Genomic DNA, 12,466 nt, shown 5'->3' with positions numbered 1-12,466 from the left:
AGAATTTCTGGTTCTCAACTCAGATATTCCATTCAGAAGTTCTCAGGAGGTCAATGGATATATACTTTGGACAATATTACAGTGATTCCATTGTTGGAGGGAAAAGAACCACTCTTTGAGGGACAATGTAATAACTCACACTATCCCATTTGACTAACACATATTGTAGGCATTTAATGATACTTATTAAATAGAAAATAATTAATTTGGAGGAATGGAGTCTTTTCACATAAAGTCACTGTTATTTAATTTTTTGACGTTTTAAAGACTTTATTTTTAAAGAAGTTTTAGGTTTATAATAAAGTTGAAATGAAGGTATAGTGATTTCTTATATACCACCTGCCCCCACACATGCATAGCTGCTCTCATTATTAACATTTCTCACCAGAGTGGTACATTTTTTTTTTAACCAAGGATGAAGCTACATGGACACATCATAATCACCCAAAGTCCATAGTTTTCCTTAGGGCTCACTTTTGGTGCTGTACATTCTATGGGCTTTGAGAAATACTTAATGACATATAGCCATCATTATAATATCATATAAAGTATTTCCACTCCCTTAAAAATCCTCTGTTCTCTGCTTATTCACCTCTTCGTCCCTCACCCTGGCAACCACTGATCTTTTGTTGTCTCCATAGTTTTGCCTTTTCCAGAATGTCATATAGTTGGAATCAAACAGTATGGAGTGTTCTCAGATTGGCTTCTTTTTACTTAGTGATGAATTTAAAGTCCCTCCATGTCTTTTCGTATCTTGATAGCTAATTTTTTTTATGTCCTTATTGGAATATAATTGCTTTACAATGTTGTGTTAGTTTCTGCTGTAAAACAGACTGAATCAACTATGTGTGTGTGTGTATATATATATATATATATATATATATATATATATATTCCCATATCCACTCGCTCTTGGGTTTCCCTCCCACCCTCCCTATCCTACCCCTCTAGGTGGTCACAAAGCACTGAGCTAATCTCCTGGTTCTATGCAGCTGCTTCTCACTAGCCATCTATCTTACAGTTGGTAGTGTATATATGTCAATGCTACTCTCTCAATTCATCCCAGCTTCACCTTCCCACCCCCGTGTCCTCAGGTCCATTGTCTATGTCTGCATCTTTATTCCTGTCCTGCCCCTATGTTCATCAAAACCTTTTTTTTTCTTTTATTCCATATATTTGTGTTAGAATCTGGTATTTGTTTTTCTCTTTCTAACTTACTTCACTCTGTATGACAGACTCTAGGTCCATCCACCTCACGACAAATAACTCAATTTTGTTTCTTTTTATGGCTGAGTAATGTTCCATTTTATATATGTGCCTCATCTTCTTTAGCCATTCATCTGTTGATGGACACTTAGGTTGCTTCCATGTCCTGACTATTGTAAATAGTGCTACAATGAACATTGTCGTACATGTCTCTTTTTGAATTATGGATTTCTCACTGTATATGCCCAGTAGTGGGATTGTTTGGTCATATGGTAGTTCTGTTCTTAGTTTTTTAAGGAACTTCCATACTGTTCTCCATAGTGACTGTATCAATTTACATTCCCACCAACAGTGCAAGAGGGTTCTCTTTCCTCCACACCCTCTCCAGCATTTATTGTTTGTCTATTTTTTGATGATGGCCATTCTGACTGGTGTGATACCTCATTGTGGTTTTGATTTGCATTTCTCTGATGATTAGTGATGTTTCATGTGTTTGTTGGCAATCTGTATACCTTCTTTGGAGAAATGTCTATTTAGGTCTTCTGCCCATTTTTGATTGGGTTGTTTGTTTTTATGATATTGAGCTGCATGAGCTGCTTGTATGTTTTGGAGATTAATCCTCTGTCAGTTGCTTCGTTTGCAAATATTTTCTCCCATTCTGAGGGTTGGTTATCTGTCTTGTTTCCGGTATCCTTTGCTGTGCAAAAGCTTTTGTTTCATTAGGTCCCATTTGTTTATTTTTGTTTTCACATCCATTACTCTAGGAGGTGGGTCAAAAAGGATCTTGCTGTGATTTATATCATAGAGTGTCCTGCTTAGGTTTTCCTCTAAGAGTTTTATAATGTCTGGCCTTACATTGAGATCTTTAATCCATTTTGAGTTTATTTTTGTGTATCGTGTTATGAAGTGTTCTAATTTCATTATTTTACATGGAGCTGTCCAGTCTTCCCAGCACCACTTATTGAAAGGCTGTCTTTTCTCCATTGTATATTCTTCCTTAATTTGTAAAAGATAAGGTGACCATATGGGCATGAGTTTATCTCTGGGCTTTCTATCCTGTTCCATTGATCTATATTTCTATTTCTGTGCCAGTACCATACTGTCTTGATTACTGTATCTTTGTAGTGTAGTCTGAATTCTGGGAGCCTGATTCCTCCAACTCCATTTTTCTTTCTCAATATTGTTTGGCTACATGGGATCTTTTGTGTTTCCATACAAATTGTGATTTTTTTTTGTTCTAGTTCTGTGAAAAATGTCCTTGGTAGTTTGATAGGGATTGCATTAAGTCTGTAGATTTCTTTGGGTAGTATAATCATTATAACAATGTTGATTCTTCCAATCTAAGAATATGGTATATCTCTCCATCTGTTTGTGTTATCTTTGATTTCTTTTGTCAGTCTTTTGTAATTTTCTGCGTAAAGTTCTTTTGTCTCCTTAGGTAGGTTTATTCCTAGGTATTTTATTCTTTTCATTGCCATGGTAACTGGGAGTGTTTCCTTAATTTTCCTTTCAGATTTTTCATTGTTAGTATATAGGAATGCAAGAGATTTCTGTGCATTAATTTTGTATCTTGCTACTTTACCAAATTCATTGATTACCTTTAGTAGTTTTCTGGTAGGATCTTTAGGATTCTTTATGACAGTATCATGTCATCTGCAAACAGTGACAAATTTACTTCTTTTCCGATTTGGATTCCTTTCATTTCTTTTTCATCTCTGATTGCCATGGCTAAAACTTCCAAAACTATGTTGAATAATAGTGGTGAGAGTGGGCCTCCTTGTCTTGTTCCTGATCTTAGAGGAAATGGTTTCAGTTTTTCACCATTGAGAATGATGTTGGCTGTGGGTTTGTCATATATAGCCTTTATTATGTTGAGATAGGTTCCCTCAGTGCCCACTTTCTGGAGAGTTTTTATCATAAATATGTGTTGAATATTGTCAAGAGATTTTTCTGTGTCTATTGAGATAATTATATGGTTTTTATTTTTCAGTTTGTTAATGCGATGTATCACATTGATTTAATTACATAAGTTGAAGAATCCTTGTATCCCTGGGATAACTCCCACTTGATCATGGTGTATGATCCTTTTAATGTGTTGTTGGATTCTGTTTGCTAGTATTTTGTTGAGGATTTTTGCATCTATGTTCATCAGTGATATTGGCCTGTAGATTTCTTTCTTTGTGTCATCTTTGTCTGGTTTTGGTATCAGGGTGATGGTGGCCTCGTAGAATGAGTTTGGGTGTGTTCTGACCTCTGTTGTATTTTGGAAGAGCTTGAGAAGGATAGGTGTTAGCTCTTCTCTAAATGTTTGATAGAATTTGCCTCTGAAGCCACCTGGTCCTGGGTTTTTGTTTGTTGGAAGATTTTTAATTTTCACAGTTTTAAATTTCACAGTTTCAATTTCAATGTTTGTGATTGGTCTTTTCATATTTTCTGTTTCTTGCTGGTTCAGTCTTTGAAGGTTGTACCTTTCTAATAATTTGTCCATTTCTTCCAGATTGTCCATTTTGTTGGCATATACTTGCTTTTAGTAGTCTCTCATTATCCTTTGTATTTCTGCAGTATCAGTTGTTAATTCTTTCTCATTTCTAATTCTGTTGATTTGAGTCTTCTCCCTTTTTCTCTTGATGAGTCTGGCTAATGGTTTATCAATTTTGTTTATCTTCTCAGAGAACAAACTTAATTTTGATCTTTGCTATTGTTTTCTTCATTTCTTTTTCATTTATTTTTAATTGGATCTTTATGATTTCTTTCTTCTGCTAACTTTGGGGGAATTTTGGTCTTTTTCTCTAATTGCTTTAGGTGTAAAGGCAGGTTGTTTATTTGAGAGTTTTCTTGTTTCTTGGTGTAGGATTTTGTTGCTATAAATTTCCCTCTTAGAACTGCTTTTGCTGCATCCCATAGGTTTTGGGTTTTCTTGTTTTCATTTTCATTTTTTTCTTGGTATTTTTTGATATCCTGTTTGATTTCTTCAGTGATCTCTTGGTTATTTATTAGCGTATTATTTAGTCTTCATGTGTTTGGTTTTTTTACATTTTTTTTCCTGTGATAGATATCTAGTCTCATAGCATTGTCATTGGAAAAGATACTTGATATGATTTCAGTTTTGTTAAATTTACTGAGGCTTGACTTCTGACTCAAGATATGATCTATCCTGGAGAATGTTCCATATGTACTTGAGAAGAACGTGTATTCTTTTGTTTTCTGATGGAATTCCTATAAATATCTATTAAGTCCATCTGGTCTAATGTGTCATATAAAGCTTGTGTTTCCTTATTTACTTTCATTTTGTATGATCTGTCCATTGGTGAACGCAGATTGTTAAATTCCCTACTATTATTCTGTTACTGTCAATTTCCCCTTTTATGGTTGTTAGCATTTGCCTTATATATTGAGATGCTCCTATGTTGGGTGAATAAATATTTAAAAGTATTATATCTTCTTCTTAGATTGATCTCTTCATCATTATGTATGTCCTTCTTTTTCTCTTATTATGGTCTTTATTTTAAAGCGTATTTTGTCTGATATGAGAATTGCTACTCCAGCTTTCTTTTGATTTCAGTTTACATGGAACATCTTTTTCCATCCTCTGACTTTCAGTCTGTATGTGTCCATAGGTCTGAATTGTGTCTCTTGTAGACAGCATATATATGGGTCTTGTTTTTGTATTCACTCAGCGAGCCTGTGTCTTTTGGTTGGAGCATTTAATCCATTTACATTTAAGATAATTATAAACTTGTATGTTCCTATGAACATTTTCTTATTGTTTTGGGTTTGTTTTTGTAGGTCTTTTCCTTTTCTTGTGTTTCCCACCTAGAGAAGTTCCTTTAGCATTTGTTGTAAAGCTGGTTTGGTGGTGCTGAATTCTCTTAACTTTTGCTTGTCTGTAAAGATTTTCATTTCTCCATTGAATCTGAATGAGATCCTTGCTGCGCAGAGTAATCTTGGTTGTAGGTTTTTCCATTTCATCAAATTAAATATATCCTGCTGCTTCCTTCTGGCTCAAAAATCAGCTGTTACCCTTATAGGGATTCCCCTGTATGTTGTTTGTTCTTTTTCCCTTGCTCCTTTTAATAATTTTTCTTTGTATTTAATATTTGATAGTTTGATTAATATGTGTCTTGGCATGTTTCTTCTTGGATTTATCCTGTACAGGACTCTGCTCTTCCTAGACTTGATTGACTATTTCTTTTCCAATGTTAGGGAAGTTTTCAACTGTAATCTCTTCAAATATTTTCTCAGACCCTTTCTTTTTTCTCTTCTTCTTCTGGGATCCCTGTAATTCTAATGTTGGTGTATTTAATTTTGTCCCAGATGTCTCTGAGACTGTCCTCAATTCTTTTCATTCTTTTCTCTTTATTCTGCTCTGTGGCAGTTATTTTCACTATTCTATCTTCCAACTCACTTATCCATCCTTCTGCCTCAGTTACTCTGATATTGATTCCTTCTGGAGTATTTTAAAATTCATTTGTTGTGTTGTTCATCATTGTTTGTTTGTTCTTTAGTTCTTCTAGGTCCTTGTTAATCATTTCTTGTATTTTCTCCATTCTATTTCTGAGATTTTGGGTCATCTTTACTATCATTACTCTGAATTATTTTTCAGGTAGACTGCCTATTTCCTCTTCATTTGTTTGGTCTGGTTAGGTTTTTACCTTCTCCTTCATCTGCTGCATATTTCTCTGTCTTCTCATTTTGTTTAACTTACTGTGCTTGAGGTCTCCTTTTTGAAGCCTGAATGTTTGCAGTTCCTCTTATTACTAGTGTCTACCCCCAGTGGGTGATGTTGGTTCAGTGACTTCTGTAGTTCTACTTGTGGGGAAGACTGGTGCCTGTTTTCTGTTGGGTGGTGCTAGATCTTGTCCCTCTGTTGGGCAGGGCTGTGTTAGGTAGTGTGTTTTGGGGTGTCTGTGAATTTAGTGTGACTTTAGGCAGCCTCTCTGCTAATGGGTGTGGTTGTGTCCCTGTCTTTCTAGTTGTTTTGTATGGGGCATCAAGCAATGGAGCTTGCTGGCTGTTTGGTGGAGCTGGGCCTTAGTGTTGAGATGGAGATCTCTGGGAGAGCTCTCACTGATTAATATTACTTGGGGCCATGAGGTCCCTGGTGGTCCAAATTCCTGCACTCAGCTCTCCCACCTTAGAGACTCAGGCCCAATATCTGGCCAGAGCACCAAGACCCTGCCAGCCTCACTGTTCAGAAAAAAAGAAGAAAAAATAATGAACAGACTGAACTGCAAAACAAATGGTAAAAGCAAAACTAAACAGACAAAATCACACAAAGAAACATACATACACACACTCACAATAAGAGAAAAAAAAAGAAAGGATGAGAGCTATCAAACAAATAAACAAACCCACAAGTAAAAACAATCACTAAAAACTAAACTAAGATAAACATAAAACCAAAAACAAATCAAATGCAGAAAGCAAACCTCAAGTCCACAGTTGGCCCCAAAGTTCACCACCTCAATTTTGGGAACACTCATTTTCTATTCATATATTCCACACATGCAGGGTTTACCAAGCTGATTGTGGGGATTTTGTCCCCTGCTCCTGAGGCTGCATGGAGAAATTTCACTTTCTCTTCTTTGTTCACACAGCTTCTGGGGTTCAGCTTTGATATTGGCCCTGCCTCTGTGTGTAGGCCGCCCTCAGATATCTGTTCCCCATACAGGCAGGAACTGGTTAAAGCAGCGGCTGATTAGGGCTCTCTTGCTCACTCAGGCAGGGGAGAGGGTGGAGTACAGTAGTCACAGTTGGAATGTGGGGCATGCTTGTGGTGGCAGAGGCTGGGGCATGATGTTGCAACAGCCTGAGGTGTGCCGTGTGTCCTCCCAGGAAAGTTGGCCCTGGATCACTCGACCCTGAAAGTGGCATGATGCATAGGGTCCCAGGAAGGTGTGGGTAGTTACCTGTGTTTGCACACAGGATCCTTGGTGGCAGCAACGGCAGCAGTAGTGGTCCATGCCGCCTGCCTCTGAGGTCCAAGATGATAGCCATAGCTCACACCTATCTCTGGAGCTCACTTAGGCATTGCTTTGCCATCTGTGGCACTTGGAGCAGGAAGCCCCTCTCCTTGTACACCCCAAAACAATGGTGTCTTGCCTCTCTGTCAGGTCCAGACATTTTCCCATAATCCCTCCCAGCTAGCTGTGGCACAGTAGCCCCATTCAAGCTGTCTTCACACTTCCATTCCAAGTCCTCTCCCTGGGATGTCACCTCCGAAGCCCAAGCCTCAGCTCCCAGCCATCACACCAACCCTGGTGGGTAAGCAGACAAGTGTTTCAGGTTTGTGTGTGCTGGTCAGCACTGATCCTCTGTGTGGGGATCTCTCTGCTTTGCTTTGCCATTTCCACCCCTTGTTGCTGTGACCTCCTCTGTGGCTCTGAAGCTCTCCCTACACTTCCGCCAGTGCTTCCTAGTGTGTGGAAACTTTTCCTCCTTCACAGCTACCTCCCAGAGACATATGCCCCATCCTTATTCTTTTGTCTCTCTTTTTTTTTTCTTTTGCCCTACCTGAGTACATGAGGATTTTCTTGACTTTTTGGAAGTCTGTGGTCTTCTGTCAGCTTTCAGTAGGTGTTCTGTAGGTGTTGTTCCACATGTAGATGTATTTTTGATGTATTTGTAGGGGTGATCTCAATGTCTTACTCCTCTGCCATCTTGAAGGTCTCTCCATTTTACATTTTTTATAAAGACTTTTCCTACCCCAAGATTTAAAAAAATTTTTAACCTTTATTTTCTACTAAGCATTTTAAAGTTTATTTATTTATTTGATGTTTAAGTCCTTAATCTATCTGGTTTGGTTTGTATTTGGTATGAGATAGGAATCCAAATTCATCATTTTGCATTTGCTTAACTATTTATTCCATATCAATTTATTGAACAATTCCTCCTTTTCCTTTAATTTGACCTGCTAACCTGTCTTCTACTAAAGTTGCATTGGTCTGTTTCTGGGCTCTCTATTACACTCCATTTTACTAATGCTGCACAAATACAACACTCTTAGTTGTTATATATTTATTACAGATCCCAATAACCAATAGGGCAAGTGCACCACTGCTCTTAAGTGTCTTGGGTTTTCTTGGAACTTTGTTCTTATGAAATATTCTCATAATTTGCGGCATAACAAACCACTGCAAAAGTTAGAAGCTTAAAACAAAAATGTTATTTATTTTGCTCATGAATTTATGAATTGGAAGAGTAGTGGAGTAGCAGCTATTCTCAGCTCATTGGTGTCACCTAATATAGCATGAAAACTGAATCTGGAATTATCTGAAGGCTTGTTCATTCATATGTCTTGTAGGTTATTTTTTAACTGTTGGCTGGAACTTTGGCTATGCTGTCAATGAGAATACTATACATGGCCTCTCCATGTGGCCTAAGCTTTCTCATTGCATGGTGGATAGGTTCCCAGGAAAAGTGTCTTGATAGAGAGAGAGAGAGAAAGTGAAGCTATATTGCCAGAGTGAATCTATATTGTATTTTATCACTTAGACTCAGAAAAAAATGCACTATCACTTATGCTTCATTCTATTTATTGAAACAAACATAAAAGCCTACGAGCTTTTAAGGGGAGAGGAAATAAGCTTCATAACTTGATGAGGGAGTGGAAGGTTCTGTAAAGCATATGGGAATATAAATATTGCAATGTACTTTTGGAAAAATATATTCTTCCACATAAAATTTTATATGAAACCATTTAGATTTTATTTAGATTTCCCTTGGATTCAAGTAATAATTTAGGGAAATTTGATATCACTGAAATATTGTGTTCTTATGCATAAACACAATTTACTTTATTTAGGTTTTGTAAAGTAGCTGTTAATGAATTTTACACATTTCACTGTAGAGATACTGTACATCTTTGTTAGATTTTTTTCTTATTCTGAGATGCTATGGTAAATTGAGTTTTTCCTTTAATTAATTAATTTATTTTTTTCTAATGTTTAGTCATAACTGACTTTTGGATATTGGTCTTATATCCAGTCAAAATTGTAAACTGTCACATTATTGCTAAAATTGCCTATAGATTTTCTTGAAAGTACTTTTTTAATTAAGTAAAATGCACATATTTTGATTTAAGTTTGGTGAGTTTTGGCAAATATATATCCCATGTAAACCATAATTACAAGAAAGATACAAAATAATTTTATCACCTCAAAGAGTTCCTTTATGCCTCTGTGCAGCGAATACTGTGCACTCAAGTACAATTAGTATTTTGATTTCTATAGTAGTAAATAAGTTTTGCCTGTATAGAACATTATATAAATGGAATTATGCAGCATGACCTTTTTTTGTATATGGCTTATTTTTTTTTGACATAGTGTATTTGCATTCATATTTGCCATTTGTCACTTTTATTATGGAGTAGTAATTATATCAATAAACTATAATTTGTTTATCTATTCTCCTATTGATGGACTGAAATAATCTGGGTCCAATAAAGAGATAGAAACCACATAGTAATTTGAACAGAGAATATTTAATGTTAAGAATGGTTAATTCTTTTTTTTTTTTTTTTTTCCGGACGTGGGCCTCTCACTGTTGTGGCCTCTCCCTTTGCAGAGCACAGGCTCTGGACGTGCAGGCTCAGCGGCCATGGCTCATGGGCCCAGCCGCTCTGTGGCATGTGGGATCTTCCCGGACCAGGACACAAACCCGTGTCCCCTGCATCGGCAGGCGGACTCTCAACCAGTGTGCCACCACGGAAGCCCTAAGAATGATTAATTCTTCATGATGGATGTTAACTAAACTCATTGTGGTAATCATTTTACTATATATATATATATATATATATATATATATGTCAATTTGTTATGCTGTACACTTTAAGCTTACACAGTGTTGTATGTCAATTATATTGTATGTCAATTATATTCGATCAAACTAAAAAAATGATTAACTTTAAGAGAAAATTAGACAAGCAAAGGATTGACTAGTAAGAAGTAAAGAAAAATGTAAAGAACATAGAAGCAGAAGTTATAAGGAAAAGCCACTACATTTATGGTTGTGACAGAGTGCCCAAGGAAGATACTACCCTTAGGTTTATATCCAGACCTTGTTGGAGAAGGCGTGGCCATGCATTACAAAATGACAGGAAAGCCATAGTGCCAACCACCTGAACTTGCTAGAAATATATCTTACAAAACTTAGTGGAAATCTGACCTCTAGGATGCTGAAGAAGGCTGTTCACAGGGAGGTATGTCATCAATGTTACTCTGCTACAAAGCCATCCAAGGTGGTTGCTGGGGGAAGCTGGGTGCTGGGTGAAGCTGAGTGCTGCTGGCTGATGAGTGATTCCTGAGCTGTGGACTGGAGAAACCACACACACAGCAGTGGCCAACTGAGTAAATCCACTGGAACTAGGAATTAAAACTGTTTTTTTCTTCTGCAATATCTCTCCAGTGCATTCTGTTGAGCAAACTTCAGTGCTAGATGGAACAAACAAAAATATTTAAAGGACCCAGATCCTTTTTCACAGATTAGTCTAAAAGGGTGAATTTGAAGCCAGGAGCCAATAAATAGATAACCAACATTTGAAACTTTGGTTATTTGGGGATAAAGCTGCAATAAATGTATTTAAATTTATTTGTGGAGATAACGTTTTATTTTCTCTTGGACAAAGGCCCAAGGGTAGAATTGCTGGATCACAGAGTAGATATATGTTTAACTTTATGATAGATTGCTAAAAGTAGGAATCAGTTTGTAAATTTCTACAAATAAGCTGATATAGACTTTAATTGGAATTACACTGAAGCTATCAAAATCAAGAGATTTGACATCTTAATAATATTGAGTTGTCTAATCCATAAATATGCTATATTTCTCTATTTATTAAGATCTTCTTTACTGTCTCCAATAATGTTTAGTGTTTTTCAGGATAAGGTCTTGTACAAATTTTATTCATTTATTCCTGAATAGTCTATATTTTAAGTGTTGCCAGTAGACCTCTGCCTGCACTGTACCTGGGCAATCAGAGTTTTCTCACCCCCATTCTGTGTCCTTGGAATGTCCGTTCAGCCTACTGTTCCCACAGCCAGTGCTGTTTTCAAGGGTGCAGGCTTGAGAGAGTAATATGTTGTTGAGATCATCTAGGCAATATACCTAACTGAACCCTGTTAAGGCCTCTGTGTAAACTTTTAAGATTCTGATGGGCAGGTTATGAGTTATATTGATTTATAGTCACCAAAAGCAAGCCTCATAAGTAAGTTCCTTTGATTATTAAACCTGCCACCTACAAACTACAATGGCCTGCCTCTTTCTTCTATCTCTTCTTGCCTTCCACATATAGGGCTAGTTTCAGATTTCACCCGGGAAGCTCCTGAGATTTCAAACCAACAGTATTTCAACTACTATACTTTTCATATCTAGTATTTCAATTTTATTTGTGGTTTCTCACTCATATTTTATATTGGTTAATATCTTCTATTATCTCTTTTAGTATGTCTTTAAAGCTAATTTAAAATTCTTAAGTTTAAAATTTATGTTTTAATTTTCTTTCTTTTTTTTTTTTTTGTGGTGCGTGGGCCTCTCACTGTTGTGGCCTCTCCTGCTGCGGAGCACAGGCTCCAGACGCAGAGGCCCAGCGGCCATGGCTCACCGGCCCAGCCGCTCTGCGGCATGTGTGATCCTCCCGGACTGGGGCACGAACCTGCGTCCTCTGCATTGGCAGGTGGACTCTCAACCACTGCGCCACCAGGGAAGCCCAAAGAGCACAATTTTATCAAAACAATGCACACTAAAGATTTATAGATTCTGTCAGAGATATAAATATTAAAGCATAGGACTTTTAAAAAAAAAGCATAGGGCCAAAAAAAAAAAAAAAAAGAAAAATTGTGCTCTTCAAAGATCTTGTTTATTGAGCCTTTGAGCTCATATTTCTCCTCAGGGTATCAGCTCCTTTGATAGGACTGTGGAATAGTGAAGGTTGGTCCAAGTTAGCCCCAAAGAGTTCAGGGGATAAAGCAATGGATGTTCAAGTGTCCTTGGCTCCAGAAAGTCACAGTCAGTTGCTTTTAACCCTACCAAACAAGTCCACAGGTGAGGGCTTCATGCTTTCTAACATCCCCTTTTTATATACCCCCTAATGTCAGTATTAGAAGAATATAACCCTACATATTAATTCACCAGTCATGGGCATTTAGAGGGCAAGAAGGGGGAAGCAACCACTGAAATTAAGTTAGTCACAATCTGTTTTCCTCAAGTCCTCTCAAGCACAGAGTTTCTGTGTTGTCCTAGTTTTGTTCCTGAGGACATTTGA

The sequence above is a fragment of the Delphinapterus leucas genome, chromosome 17 (genome assembly GCF_059928025.1).
Source record: "Delphinapterus leucas isolate spDelLeu-1000000601 "Yukka" chromosome 17, BTC_Dleu_Yukka2, whole genome shotgun sequence".
Taxonomy (NCBI): domain Eukaryota; kingdom Metazoa; phylum Chordata; class Mammalia; order Artiodactyla; family Monodontidae; genus Delphinapterus; species Delphinapterus leucas.
Note: the sequence above shows the minus strand (reverse complement) of the source record.